General features: G+C 47.6%; 1 protein-coding gene across 2 annotated transcripts in view; it reads right to left on the bottom strand.

The window, feature by feature from the left end:
• Positions 1-16,080, bottom strand: part of sdk1a (sidekick cell adhesion molecule 1a) — an 897,759-nt gene that overhangs the window by 45,162 nt on the left and 836,517 nt on the right. The window lies entirely within an intron of this gene.

Below are 16,080 nucleotides of genomic sequence, written 5' to 3'. Positions count from 1 at the left end.
CCAGACCTGTCCTCACCCAACATCTGCGCATGTCCACATTTCCAACATAGCGATATGGAGAAGGAACCGTGGGTGATTTTAACCTCCTCTAACCCAGGGTGCTGAGGACGACTGTAGTGTCACTAAACCCACCCCACCTAGGATCTGCTAATTCAGTGCAGATCCTGGATCGAACCCAGGACCTGGTCTGTGTGGCTCAGGTATTAACTGCCTTAACCAAATTAAACACTGGGAAACAACAGTTTTTCTTATCGGGATTGTGAAGGTTTCCTGGTCAGTCCCTCTAATGACGTCATCTCTCCCTTGCTCAGTTAACACTAAGGTGACTTGATCTGTTGAGTATGGGATAATTTGACAATTATGATAGGGTCCAATGTGTGGCTCTGAAACCGCATCCCTTAAAGTCCAGGTAATTCATTCCTATTTGCACTTATATTTCTTACACGCTGGCTTACTCTGTTTGAATTTTGTGGGCCTGCAGGTTTGGAGAGGGATGTTCTTACCAATGACCCCTCATTGATTGGTAAATCCTAACCAGAACACCAAGATCTGTTATCATCAGTAACTTGAAATCTGTGCAAATTAATGGGAAACACAGATTTAAACTTTGTATATGGCCCTCAAGAATCCATGGTATGTGCCTCTGCAGATAAAGGATTGGACATGCCTGATGAATGTTGTAACATAGTAGCCTTGGGCCCTGGTTCTTGCCATCCATTTCAATGACATTTCATAAACATGAAATATGCCAACTGTTAAAATATTTAGCAGCATTCACTTTAGTAACTTCAAATTCTGACTCATTACATAAGAACTCTTCTTAAACAATGTTCATGTCTACACACAGTTTTATTTTGGACATTATTTCAAGGTCCACCTCTTCTCATATCATCAGTATCCAGCTGTCTTAAACTGCAGTAACTGCTCATCTTACCAAACTGCTTGAAATAGGTTATCAGGAACTTGGAGAGACAAATACAATCAAGCTTTATAATGCCACTAAGTGTTTTACCATGAAGTAAAGCAGATAACAACAATAATCACACCCATTGTTAAAAAGCAAGATGTACTTGTATCTTTGAAGGTTTTTTTTCGGCAGTTCCAATTTCATGAGAGTGGTGCTAATCTGGCCTTGTGGTGCCACTCTCTCCCATTTACATTTCCGCTCGGTGTCACTGTCCAAAAATAGAGTCGGCAAATCCGGTGGCAATTCACAAGACATGAAAAAGAGGGTCTCTGACGCCACAGAAAAAAGGTAACTCAGTGCGTTTATATTTCCCACTGCACCTGATGCTGAGTGAAAGACACATCGCTGCCTGCATTTTTATAATATAAAAGTGCCTTGACTGTACCACTGCTAAAACCTTTGCTAATATTTTTAAAATAATAAAGCACTCTTTAAATTGGAAACATGAAAGAATGTTAAATCTACAATGGCTATTTGTCAAAACATGGCAGGCAGAATGTTTACATGGAGACCTGTGGAAAACAAATAACCTGATGCCCCCTTTACGTTATAGCAATGGCACTGATTACGTTATAGCAATGGCACTGATTGCAGGCCTGACTAGCAGCAGAATTGGAAAGTGAAGGAAGTAGTGCTATTGTCTCTGGAAGGACCAGTGTTGTCTCTAGCAAATATAAATGGCATTGTCCACTAGCGCTGGACACCATTTTAACATAAGAACATAAGAAATAGGAGCAGGAGTAGGCCAATCGGCCCCTCGAGTCTGCTCCGCCATTCAGTAAGATCATGGCTGATCTGATCCTAACCTCAAATCTACTTTCACTCTCCATCCCACCCGAACCCATGTGATCTCCCGGGAGAGGCGAAAAACCAGATAAAAAACCCAATGTGCCAATTTGGGAGATAAAATCTGGGAAATTCCTCTCCGACCCATCTAGGCGATCGAAACTCATCCAGGAGATCACTCTGTCCCTGTATTTCCTACAGTACTTACCTTCTGTAAGAGGTGATCTCCACCCCAGCCAGGAACAGGCCCAATTTACTCTTGAAGGACTCCTAGCTGGCAGCCTGTTCCCGAGGTCTCCACTAATCCCTGTGAATAGAACCATCTCCTGAAATCTAACACAGAATTAGAGCACAAGAAGTAGGAGCAGGACCAGGCTACACGGCCCCTGGGCCCACTCCGCCACCCACAAGGCCATGACCGATCCGAACCTAGCCTCATGTCCGATTTCCTGCCCGCTCCCCGTAACCCCTAATTCCCCTTACTTCTAGGAAACTGTCTATTTCTGTTTTAAATTTATTTAATGATGTAGCTTCCACAGCTCTCTGGGGCAGCAAATTCCACAGACCTACCACCCTCTGAGTGAAGAAGTTTCTCCTCATCTCAGTTTTGAAAGAGCAGCCCCTTATTCTAAGATTATGCCCCCTAGTTCTAGTTTCACCCATCATTGGGAACATCCTCACCGCATCCACCCGATCAAGCCCCTTCACAATCTTATATGTTTCAATAAGATCACCTCTCATTCTTCTGAACTCCAATGAGTAGAGTCCCAATCTACTCAACCTCTCCTCATATGTCAACCCCCTCATCCCCGGGATTAACCGAGTGAACCTTCTTTGTACTGCCTCGAGAGCAAGTATGTCTTTTCTTAAGTATGAACACCAAAACTGCATGCAGTATTCCAGGTGTGGTCTCACCAATACCTTGTACAACTGCAGCAATACCTCCCTGTTTTTATATTCCATCCCCCTAGCAATAAAAGCCAACATTCCATTGGCCTTCTTGATCACCTGCTGCACCTGCATACTAACTTTTTGTGTTTCGTGCACCAGGACCCCCAGATCCCTTTGTACTGCAGTACTTTCCAGTTTCTTGCCATTAAGATAATAACTTGCTCTATGATTTTTCCTGCTAAAGTGCATAACCTCACACTTTCCAGTATTATATTCCATCTGCCAAATCTCTGCCCACTTACTTAGCGCCTATCTATGTCCCTTTGCAGGTTTTTTATGTCCTCCTCACTCACTACTTTCCCTCCCATCTTTGTATCATCTGCAAACTTTGATATGTTACACTTGGTCCCCTCCTCCAAATCGTTAATATAGATTGTAAAGAGTTGGGGTCCCAGCACTGACCCCTGCGGAACACCACTAGTTACTGATTGCCAGTCTGAGAATCAATATCTCTAAGGATATGGTGTTAAGGAAGCTAAAGGGATTGAAGGTGGACAAATCCCCAGGGCCTGATAACATGCATCCTAGGGTACTGAAGGAGGTGGCCCTAGAGATAGCGGATGCACTAAGGATGATTTTTCAGAATTCATTAGACTCGGGAACAGTGCCGATGGATTGGAGGGTAGCTAACGTTACCCCACTATTCAAAAAGGGGGGTAGGGAAAAAGCAGGTAATTACAGACCTGTAAGCCTTACATCAGTTGTGGGCAAAATGCTGGAGTCCATCATTAAGGATGAAATAGCGGAGCACTTAGCAAATGGGGACAGGATAGGACAGAGTCAACATGGATTTACAAAGGGTAAATCGTGCTTGACTAATCTATTGGAATTTTTTGAGGGAGTAACTGGTAGAATAGATGGGGGAGAGCCAGTAGATGTGGTGTACCTGGACTTCCAAAAGGCCTTCGATAAGGTCCCACATAAAAGATTAGCATGGAAAATTGAGGCTCATGGGATAAAGGGGAAAGTTTTGGCGTGGATAGGGAACTGGCTGTCAGATAGAAAACAGAGAGTTGGAATAAACGGCTCATTTTCTGAATGGCAGGCAGTAACAAGTGGGGTACCACAGGGATCTGTCCTGGGCCCCCAGCTGTTCACAATTTACATTAATGACCTGGATCAGGGAGTCGGATGCAGCATTTCCAAATTTGCAGACGACACTAAACTAGGAGGGGGGGTGGGCTCAGAGGAAGAGACCAGGAAGCTCCAGAGCGATTTGGACAGACTGGGCGATTGGGCGGATAAATGGCAGATGCACTATAATGTGGACAAGTGCGAAGTTATCCACCTTGGGTGCAGGAACGGGAGGGCAAATTATTATTTAAATGGCAATAGATTGGGAGAGGGGGAAGTACAGAGAGACCTGGGTGTTCTTGTACACCAGTCACTGAAGGCGAGCATGCAGGTGCAACAGGCGGTCAAGAAGGCAAACGGTATGCTGGCCTTCATAGCAAAAGGGTTAGAATACAGGAACAGGGATACCTTGCTGCAGCTGTACAGGGCACTGGTGAGACCACACCTCGAGTACTGTGTACAGTTTTGGTCGCCTCATCTGAGGAAGGATGTTCTTGCCATGGAGGGGGTGCAGCGGCGATTCACCAGGCTGATACCAGGAATGGCGGGAATGACCTATGAGGAGAGACTATGTAGTTTAGGGATGTACACACTGGAGTTTAGAAGATTGAGAGGGGACCTCATAGAAGTGTATAAAATTCTGACAGGTCTAGACAGACTGGATGCAGAAGGAATGTTTCCCTTGGCGGGTGAGAACAGAACTAGAGGACATAATTTAAGGATAAGGGCTAAACCATTTAGGACAGAGATGAGGGGGAATTTCTTCACTCAGAGAGTGGTGAACCTGTGGAACTCATTGCCACAGAGGGCAGTGTACGCCAGCTCATTAAATATATTTAAGAGGGAATTAGATATATTTCTACGGGCAAAAGGGGTTAAGGGTTACGGAGAGAAGGCGGGGACGGGATACTGAATTAAAGGATCAGCCATGATCTCATCGAATGGCGGAGCAGGCACGAAGGGCCGAATGGCCTACTCCTGCTCCTATCTTCTATGTATCTATGTATCTATGAACCATTTATCCCAACTCTCTGCTTTCTATTAGATAGCCAATCCTCCACCCATGCCAGAATATTACCCCCAATCCCGTGATTTTTTTATCTTGAGCATTAATCTTTTGTGTGGCACCTTGTCAAATGCCTTTTGGAAGTCTAAATACACTACGTCCACTGGTTCCCCTTTATCCACCCTGTATGTTACGTCCTCAAAGAACTCAAGCAAATTTGTCAAACATGACTTCCCCTTCGTAAAACCATGCTGACTTTGTCCTATTAAATTATGTTTATCCAAATGTCCCGTTACTGTCTCCTTAATAATTGACTCTAAAATTTTACCAACCACAGATGTTAGGCTAACTGGTCTATAGTTTCCAGCCTTCTGTCTATTACCCTTTTTAAATAAGGGTGTTACATCAGCAGTTTTCCAATCTGCCGGGACCTTTGCTGAGTCCAGGGAGTTTTGGAAAATTATTACCAATGCATCCACAATCCCTACCGCCACTTCCTCAAGACCCTAGGATGTAAGCCATCAGGTCCAGGGGATTTATCTGCCTTAAGTCCCATTATTTTACCGAGTACCACTTCCTTAGTGATTTTAATCGTATTTAGCTCCTCCCCCCCTAGAGCCCCCTGTTTGCCCAGTGTTGGGATATTCTTAGTGTCTTCTACTGTAAAGACTGATACAAAATATTTGTTCAGCGTTTTTGCCATCTCCATGTTTCCCACCATTAATTTCCCGGTCTCATCCTCTAAGGGACCAACATTTACTTTAGCCATCCTTTTTCTTTTTATATAACTATAGAAACTCTTGCTATCTGTTTTCATATTTTTAGCTAATTTACTTTCATAATCTATTTTCTCTTTCTTAATCAATCTTTTAGTTATTTTTTGCTGTCTTTTAAAGACTTCCCAATCCTCTATCCTCCCACTAGATTTGGCTACCTTATATGCCCTTGTTTTTAGTCGGATACTATCCTTTATTACTTTACTTAGCCACGGATGGCTGTCTTTTCTTTCACACCCTTTTTTCCTCAGTGGAATATTTTTTTTTTGAAAGTTGTAAAATAACTCCTTGAATGTACACCACTGATCATGTACCGTCTTACCCGTTAATCTATTTTCCCAGTCCACTCTAATACCTTCAGTCTCCTTTATTCAAGCTCAGTATGTTTGTTTGAGATCCAACCTTCTCACCCTCTAATTGAATATGGAATTCAACCATGTTATGGTCACTTGTTCCAAGGGGATCCTTTACTAGGACATTTTTTATTAATCCTGTCTCATTACATAGGACCAGATCTAAGATTGCTTGCCCCCTGGTTGGTTCAGTTACATACTGCTCAAGAAACCCATCCCTAATACACTCAATGAACTCTTCCTCAAGACTGCCCTGCCCAATTTGATTTGTCCAGTTAATATGAAAGTTAAAATCCCCCATAATTATAGCTGTTCCCTTATTACAAGCCCCAACTATTTCCTGATTAATACTCTGTCCAACAGAGTTGCAACTGTTAGGAGGCCTATAGACTACGCCCACTAGTGTTTTTTTCCCCTTATTATTCCTTATCTCCACCCAAACTGTTCCATTATCCTGATCCTTTGACCCAATATCATTTCTTTGTATTGCAGTGATTCCTTCCTTTATTAACATAGCCACCCCACCTCCCCTACCTTCCTGCCTGTCCTTCCTGATTGTTAAATACCCTCGTATGTTTAATTCCCAGTCATGGTCACCCTGCAGCCATGTTTCGGTGATGGCCACAAGATCATACCCATATGTAGTTATTTGTGCCGTCAACTCGTCCATTTTGTTACGAATGCTACGTGCATTCAGATAAAGAACTTTCAAATATGTTTTGTGACACTTAGTTCCTGCTTTTTCCCCTTTTACTTCTTTACCTTTTACTCCATACATTCTGTCCCTTCCTGACACTCTCTGGTTTTTAATTCCCCCACTGCTACCTTGGTCTATGACCTTCTCCGTTGTCATTTTTATTATTTGCTCTCGAGAAACCTCCCCCCCACTAATTAGTTTAAAGCCCTCTCTACAGCCCTAGTTATATGATTCGCCAGGATTTTAGTCCCAGCACTGGCCAGGTGAAGTCCATCCCAACGGAACAGCTCTCTCCTGTCCCACTACTGGTGCCAGTGTCCCAGGAAGCAAAACCCATTTTTCCCACACCAGTCTTTGAGCCACGCATTTAACTCTCTAATTTTATTTATCCTAGCCAAATTCGCTCGTGTTGTATCTGTGTATTAATGGAGACACGGAATGCAGGAGTTGGTTCAACAGGTGTTTACTGAACAAAGTCTGGAGGTGAACTAAAAGATACAAGTCACTATAAAGGCTTATATACCCGAGTGGTCACTACCGGTATTACAGTACACAGGGGCTCTTAAGATACATACACTACAATTCCTCCCCTTTTAGATAATTAGTACATAACATTTTAAGTAATCATTAATTAACATGTTTACAAGAACAATAATCTACACATTTGCTGCAGTTAATCAATTATAAGTCAGTCTCTCTGGAGGCTTCCTGACTCGGTCCGGATAACGCCTCGGTGGTGTAGTAGTTTTCGGTGGTGTAGTAGGTTCTTTTGGCAAGGTTGATTCGGCTTGAATGCCAGTGTCGGGTTTATCTGGTTCCAGTATCACCGGATCGGAGGTGGATACTATGGGTATCTCTGCTTCATCATTAGGCGTATAGAGTTGTGGTGTAGGTTGTCCCTTTTCGGATGACTCTATGATCTGGTCAGCATGCCGCCTTATTATGCTTTCACCAATGTCCACGGTATACATCAGCGGTCCTAGTCGTGTGCAAATAGTTCCAGGCTGCCATTTCTCGGTACGGTAGTCCCGGGCCAAAACTTGTTGACCTATCTGGAAGGTTCTAGTTGGCCTTTCATTCATGCCTTGAAATTGCCGGTTCTCTACGTCCCTTCTGATGTTTGGCTTGATCAAATCCAGCTGGCATCTTAGTCTTCTATTGAAAAACATCATGGCGGGAGTTTGGTTTGTAACCACGTGTTGCATTCCTGTACGCAAACAAGAAGTTATCTACCTTATGTTGTAGATTTATGTCTTCATTACCCATGGCCTTTATGGCCTTCTTGAAGGTCTGGACAAACCTTTCAGCTAATCCATTGGTGGCGGGATGGTATGGGGCGGATGTGTAGTGCTTAACCCCATTGTTTTTTTAAGAACTTCCTGAATTCTTCGGACACAAATTGCGGTCCATTATCAGAACAGATCTGTTCAGGCAGCCCATTCCTGGCAAATATGGTCCTTAATACTGTGATGGTTTTTTCCGTGGTGGTGGAGGACATCTTTATTACCTCCGGCCACTTGGAGTGTGCATCAACCGCGATTAAGAACATTGAGTCCATAAATGGACCAGCAAAGTCGATATGTACCCTTTGCCATGGAGATGAAGGCCACTCCCATGGATGTAGAGGGGCTTGTGGTGGAGCGTTTTGGACCTTCTGGCATCCTAGACAGCTCTTGGTCATTTCTTCGATGTCTCCATCGATACCTGGCCACCACACAAACGCTCTGGCTAGGTTCTTCATTTTCACTCCACCCAGATGCCCCTCGTGAAGCTCCTTTAGCACTTTATCCTGGAGTTTGGGTGGAATCACCACTCTGGATCCACACATCAAGGTTCCTCGGCACACTGACAGCTGTTCTCTTCTTTGCGAGAATGCTGGCAACAGTGGTTCGCCATGTGCTGGCCATCCCTTCACCGTTAAATCGTAGACTCGTGAGAGAGTCGGGTCATTTCTCGTTTCCTTTTCAATGGTAGAATTTGTTACTGGTAGACATTCCGCTATGGTTGAGTGGAACATCTCCACTGGGTCCAATGTAGGTGCCTCTTCTACCGTTGGCAACGGTAGGCGCGATAAACCGTCAGCATTCCCATGCTGTTTTGATCCTTTGTATTCTATGTCATATTGGTGTGCCCCTAGGAAAAGGGACCACCTCTGTAGCCTTTGCGCTGTCATAATGGGAACGCCCTTTTTAGGGTTGAATATGGAGACGAGGGGTTGATGGTAAGTCAACAAGGTAAATTTTTGTCCGTGTAGGTAATGGTTGAATTTCTTCACTCCCCACACCAGGCTGAGTGCTTCCCTGTCGATCTGGGCGTAGTTACGCTCAGCTGAGTTCAATGAGCGTGACGCAAAAGCTATCGGCCGCTCCGAGCCATCAGGGAATCTATGCGATAATACCGCTCCTACGCCGTAAGGGGATGCATCGCACGCCAGTCTGATTGGCAGTGATGGGTTGTAATGAGCCAACATTTCCTTGGACGTGATCAAGCCTTTGCATTTATGGAAGGCACGTTTACAGTCTTCGTTCCATTTCCAAATTACTCCCGTTTGTAGCAGTGCATTAAGAGGGTGCAGAACAGTTGACAAGTTCGGTAAAAATTTATGATAGTAATTTATCAATCCCAGGAACTACCTTAATTGTGAGACATTTTCAGGTGCTGGGGCTTTTATGACCGCTTCAATTTTTTCAGGTGACTTATGCAACCCTTCTTCGTTAATTATATGGCCACAATATATTTGTTTCTGGAAAAATTCGCACTTGGGGCGATTTGCTCGTAGGCCCCGTTCTCTCAGTCTAGTGAGCACCTGCTCCAAATTGGCAAGGTGCTTGTTGTCGTTTTCTCCTGTTACAAGGATGTCGTCTAGGTAGCATTGAGTCCCCGGAATCCCTTGGAGGACTTGCTCCATAGCTCTTTGCCAGATAGCTGGAGCTGATGCTACTCCGAAAACCAGTCGATTGTACTGGTACAGGCCTTTGTGTGTGTTCATCGTGAGATACTTTATAGAGGCCTCCTCAACCTCCATCTGTAGATATGCCTGTGCCAAGTAAATTTTGGTGAAACGTTTCCCTCCGGATAGTGAGGCGAAAATATCTTCTATCCTCGGAAGAGGATACTGTACCATGTGAAGGACCGGGTTTACAGTCACCTTGAAGTCCCCACAGATGCGAATTTTTCTCTGTTCTTCAGATTTATCATTATTCAGCGTTTTCTTCATGACTGGGACGATGGGTGTTGCCCACTCGCTCCAATCTACCTTGGATAACACGCCTGCCTTTTCCAAATTCTCCAGCTCTGCCTCGACTGCTGGACGAATTGCGTATGGCACCGGCCTTGCCTTAAAAAACTTGGGAATTGCCGCATCTTCCACTTTTATTGAGGCGGTGACGCCTTTCAAGGTTCCTAGTTCCTGTTGAAACACTTCTTTGGCGTTGGCCAAGATGTCTTTTAATCGTTCAGGTATGACGTCATCATCATTTTTTTTCTTACTGGTCACCGTCAGTGCCTGAATGGAGTGCCAGTCTAAACGTATCTTCCTGATCCATTCACGTCCCAACAGCGGTGGACCACCATCTTGCAGAACATATAAATACAACTTCTGTATTTCCTTGCCGTTGTATACAACAGGCACCCTTATTTTCCCTCTGGGGTATACTTTCTGCCCCGTATATGTCTTCAAGATAATGGATGTGTCTTTCAAAGGTATATGCGGAAATAGCCACTCGTAATCCCGTCGACTTATGACGGTCAGAGCTGATCCTGTATCTAGCTCCATTTTAACTGGGGACCCCGCTATCGTGAGGGTAACCCAAATGGTCTGGTAATCTTCTTTGGCAATTACATTATGTAATTTGAGACAGCTTAGTCTCTTGTTTCCGGAGTCGCTATCGCTCTTCTGGTCTTCGGAGCTACTGTCCGTCATCATTTGTACCTTTCTGTACTTTTCCTTATTGATTTTTTTTCTGTCAGTGGATTTTTTGTTTCCAGATCGGCATATACGTGCAATGTGTCCCATCTTTCCGCATTGCCTGCATGCTTTGTCCTTGAACCAGCAGTCCCTCTGGTCATGGGTGAATCTGCCGCAGCGATAACATCTCTCGAAACCCCGTGTCATTTCATGGGTGCCGAAGTCCTGTGGCTTTTGCTGTATCTCTGCAGCTCCTCTTGCTGCTGCTTCGTATGATACAGCCACACTGAAAGCCTTGTCCAGTGTCAAATCTTTCTCAGAAAGTAGCCTTTTCTGTGTTCCTTCACTTAGGAGACCGCAGACGAATTTGTCTCGTAGAGAATCTGCCAGTCCTGCCCCGAATTGGCAGTGCTTTGACAGCTTTCTTAATTCGGTGAGGTAATCAGCGTTACTTTAATTCTTGTGCTGATTCCTCCTGAAGAATTTGAATCGTTCCGCTATCAGCAGCGGTGTTGGGTTTAAGTGCTCCTGTAGGGTATCAACAATCTCCTTAAAATTCTTGTCCATCGGTTTGGCTGGAGTGATTAAGTTTCGTAACAGCCTGTATGTCCTTGCGCCCATCAGATTTAGAAGTACCGATTGATGCGCTATCAATTACTCATAAAAGACGGAGAGTTAGGAGAGTAACTGAAAGGCTTTTATTAACAAAGAACAGAGCATGCCTCTTGTGGTTGACTGGTTTCCAAGAAGGCAGGGGGCTGCAGAGCAGTCACCTTTATACCTGGGCATGTGGGTGGAGCCAGGGGCGGAGCCAGCTGAGGCATGCATAGATACAACAGTGTGCAACAACAACAACAACGGTGAACAACAATAACAGTGGTTTACCACATTCACCCCTTGTTTAAAATTGAGTCCGGCGGGGTGAAGTGTACTAAAGGTTCGTGTAAGTAAGTCTATCAGGTGGCCTTGTATGCCGTCCTGATCGTCGTGGTGGCGGCGGTGATGGTGCAGCATCCAACGTTGAATCTGGCATCTCATTGAGTGGTTGGGTGGTCAATGACGGGTCCTGGGGCTGCGGCATGCCGACTACCGGGGTTGGGTTGTGGGTAGTGGTGGATGGCAATGGTAGTGTTTCAGGGGCACCCGAAGGTGCGAGGTCTCGTATGGAGACTGTGTCCTCCCGCCCGTCCGGGTACGCCACGTAAGCATACTGGGGGTTGGTGTGGAGGAGGCTCGCCCTCTCGACCAGGGTGTCAGTTTTATGGGACCTCACATGCTTCCGCAGTAGGACGGGTCCTGGAGACGTCAGCCATGTCGGTAGCGAGGTCCCCGATGTGGACTTCCTGGGGTAAGTGAACATTTTTTCATGGGGGGTGGCATTGGTGGCCGTACAAAGCAGTGACCGAATGGAGTGGAGCGCCGCAGGGAGGACCTCCTGCCAGCGAGAGGTCGGAAGGCCCTTAGATTTTAAGTTTAAGAGGACGGCCTTCCAAACCGTCGCGTTCTCTCTTTCCACCTGGCCATTCCCCCGGGGGTTGTAGCTGGTGGTTCTGCTTGTAGCAATACCTCTCGTGAGCAGGTACTGACGGAGTTCGTCGCTCATAAAGGATGAGCCCCGGTCGCTATGGATATAGCTAGGGAAGCCGAACAAGGCGAAACGGTTATTCAGACCTTTAATGACCGTGGTACTGGTCATGTCTGGGCAAGGGATGGCAAACAGGAAACGGGAGTACTCATCAATTATGTTGAGGAAGTACACGTTGCGGTCAGAGGAGGGGAGGGGCCCTTTAAAATCGACGCTCAGGCGCTCGAAGGGGCGAGTGGCCTTGATCAGGCTTGCTCTGTCTGGCCTATAAAAATGCGGTTTGCACTCGGCACAGATTTGGCAGTTCCTGGTCATGGTCCTGACCTCCTCGATGGAGTAGGGCAGGTTACGGGATTTGATGAAATGGAAGAACCTGGTGACCCCCGGGTGGCAGAGGTCATTGTGGAGGGTCTGCAGTCTATCAACCTGCGCGTTGGCGCATGTACCACGTGATAGGGCATCTGGGGGCTCATTGAGTTTCCCGGGCCGGTACAAGATATCGTAATTGTAGGTGGAGAGTTCAATTCTCCACCTCAAGATCTTGTCGTTCTTGATTTTGCCCCTCTGCTTATTGTTAAACATAAAAGCTACTGAACGCTGGTCAGTGAGCAGGGTAAATCGTTTTCCGGCCAGGTAATGCCTCCAATGTCGCACCGCTTCCACAATGGCCTGGGCCTCCTTTTCGACAGAGGAGTGTCGAATCTCGGGGCCCTGGAGGGTCCTTGAGAAAAAGGCCACGGGTCTCCCCGCCTGGTTAAGGGTTGCAGCTAGGGCGAAGTCGGATGCGTCGCTCTCCACTTGGAAAGGGATGGACTCATCCACTGCGTGCATTGTGGCCTTCGCAATATCTCTTTTTATGAGAGTGAAGGCTGCACATGCCTCTGCTGTCAGGGGGAAGGAGGTGGACTTGATGAGGTCTGGCTTTGTCCGCATAGTTGGGCACCCACTGAGCATAGTAAGAGAAAAACCCTAGGCATCTCTTCAGTGCTTTTTGGCAGTGGGGGAGGGGGAGATCCATAAGGGGGCGCATTCTGTTGGGGTCGGGGCCGATGACTCCGTTCTCCACTACGCAGCCAAGAATGGCGAGGCGCGTGGTGCGAAACATACATTTGTCCTTGTTGTATGTCAGATTCAGCCGCTGGGCCGTACGGAGGAATTTCTCTAGGTTAACGTCATGGTCCTGCTGGTCGTGGCCGCAGATGGTGACGTTGTCTAGATAGGGGAAGGTGGCCTGCAGCGCGTTCTGGTCAACCATTCGGTCCATCTCCCTTTGGAAGACCGAAACCCCGTTGGTGACGCCGAAGGGGACTCGGAGGAAGTGGTAGAGACGACCGTCAGCTTCAAAAGCTGTGTACTGGCGGTCCTCAGCCCTGATGGGGAGCTGGTGGTATGCCGACTTCAGATCAATCGTTGAGAACACCCGGTACTGTGCTATCTGATTGACCATGTCAGATATGCGGGGGAGTGGGTATGCATCTAACTGGGTGTAGCGATTGATCGTCTCGTTGTAGTCAATAACTAGGCGCTGTTTTTCGCCAGTCTTCACTACCACCACTTGTGCTCGCCATGGGCTAGTGCTACCCTCAATAATCCCTTCCTTCAGGAGTCTTGCTACTTCGGATTTAATGAAGCTCCTATCCCCGGCACTGTACCGCCTGCTTTTGGTAGCGATGGGCTTACAGTCACGGGTGAGGTTAGCGAACAAGGGGGGGGGGGAGACTTTAAGCGTGGAGAGGCTGCAAATGGTGCGCGGCGGGTGATTTAAAAGCTGCTGGCTGCAGACTGTGAGTGGGGGGAGGGGTCCGCCGTACGCTAATGTGACACTTTTAAGGTGGCACTGAAAATCCAACCCCAGTAGAACGGCAGCGCAGAGATGGGGCAGGACAAGAAGTTTAAAATTTTTGTATTCTGTGCCCCTTACTGAAAGGGTCACTACACAGTAGCCACCGACGTCTGCTGAATGGGATTTGGAAGCCATAGAGATCCGATGGCGCGTTGGCAGGACCGGGAGAGAGTAACTGCGCACCGTGTCGGGGTGGATAAAGCTCTCCGTGCTCCCGCTGTCGAAAAGGCAGGTAGTGGCGCGGCCGTTTACCGTAATGTCCATCATGGACCTGGACAGTTGGTGAGGGAGAGATTGGTCCAGCGTCACGGAGGCCAGCGTATGGTCGAGTGAGTCGCTGTGGTCGTCAGACGAGGCGGTGGTTGAGTCCGGGTCACCCGTGATTGGAGTTGGAGGCGTCCAAGATGGTGGACAAAATGGCTGCGCCCATGATCCCGATCCCCACGCGGCTGGAGGTGTCCAAGATGGCGGACAAGATGGCTGCCCCCACGGTTCCCACGCGGCGCTGCTGGCGTTAGCGGTTTTACCTTTGCAGGCGCTGACGTAGTGTCCTTTCTTCCCGCAGCCAGAGCAGGTAGCGTTTTTCGCCGGGCAGCGTGCTCTGGGGTGTTTTGCCTGGCCACAAAAGTAACATTTCGGGCCCTTGGACATCGCTACAGCAGTTGGTGCCGGGGGTGGCGGTCCCATGACCCAAGGTTGCGGCGTCCACGGTGCGGAGCGGTTAGGGGAGAATGCGTCCATATTCCGGTGGGACGCGTCTAGCGAGAGCGCGAGGGACACTGCCTTCTTCAGGTCGATTTCGCCCTTCTCCAGCAGTCTCTGCCGGGAGTAGTCGGACTTGAGGCCCGCAACGAAAGCATCTCGGATAAGTCCCTCCGTGTGTGTCGCGGCCGATACCTCTTTACAATCGCAGGCTCGGCCGAGTATCTGTAGTGCCCGTAGGAACGCCTCCACCGATTCCCCGGACTGCTGTTTGCGGGATCTCAGGAGGTGTCTGGCATAAACCGTATTTACCGGGCGCGTGTATTGTCCTTTTAGCAGATCGATAGCCGCCGCGTAGGTAGTCGCGTCCTGGATGAGCGTGTAGACTTGGTGGCCCACCTTGGAGGCCAGGATTTTTAGTTTGTTTCCATCTAGTGTCACGGCTGAGGCTTCCAGGTAAGCTTCGAAGCAACGCAGCCATTGTGCGAACTTGGTAGACGAACCCGCCTCTTGAGGGTCTAGGTCCAGGCATGTTGGTCTGAGGGCATGCAGCAGCGCCTGCTGCTCAGCGTTTGGTGCCGTCCTTTGCTGCAGCGCCTGCTGCTCAGCGTTTGGTGCCGACATTTTGTTTTTGTTAATAAAATTGATGCGCTATCAATTACTCATAAAAGACGGAGAGTTAGGAGAGTAACTGAAAGGCTTTTATTAACAAAGAACAGAGCATGCCTCTCGTGGTTGACTGGTTTCCAAGAAGGCAGGGGGCTGCAGAGCAGTCACCTTTATACCTGGGCATGTGGGTGGAGCCAGGGGCGGAGCCAGCTGAGGTATGCATAGATACAACAGTGTGCAACAACAACAACCACAACGGTGAACAACAATAACAGTGGTTTACCACACCGATGCCTTTTTATCATCCTCTACTTCATTCGCTGTGCAATATACCTCCACTCTTTCCACATATGTGGTCCAGTCCTCTATATTACTATCGAAAGCAGTAATATTGCCAGTCTTAGGCATCCTGAAAATCAAAAATGGCGCCTCCCGCGCTTTCCTTTCTTCCCTGCCGAGAAAAAATGGCGCCTCCCGCGCTTTCCCGCCGCTGCCGCTGCTGACAACGCTGTCCTCCGCGGTTTTTATTTACACAGATATTTTTAATAGTTGGAGACTCGTTCCCGCCGGACTCGCTGGGATTTTTCACTCCCTCTGCTTGGTCCGAATGCCGACCTGCTTTGCAGCGCCGGCCGTCTCCCGAGTGCTCCACCCTCCGTCTCTGTTTGCCTCCGCCTTCCGACTTGCTGCTCGGCCCCGCTGCAGAGCCACCCGATCGAGCCCCAGCCCGCCGCCCAGGAAGGATTAGTGCAGTACCTGCCACCAGCCCGGCTAGCTGGTGAAACCACAGTTTTTTTCTTTTTTTTTTCTTCGACCTTCGTCTG

This window comes from Somniosus microcephalus, chromosome 11 (genome assembly GCF_052327205.1).
Source record: "Somniosus microcephalus isolate GS21.2 chromosome 11, FLI_Smic_1.0, whole genome shotgun sequence".
Lineage (NCBI taxonomy): Eukaryota > Metazoa > Chordata > Chondrichthyes > Squaliformes > Somniosidae > Somniosus > Somniosus microcephalus.
This window is presented reverse-complemented; position numbering and strand designations above follow the sequence as displayed.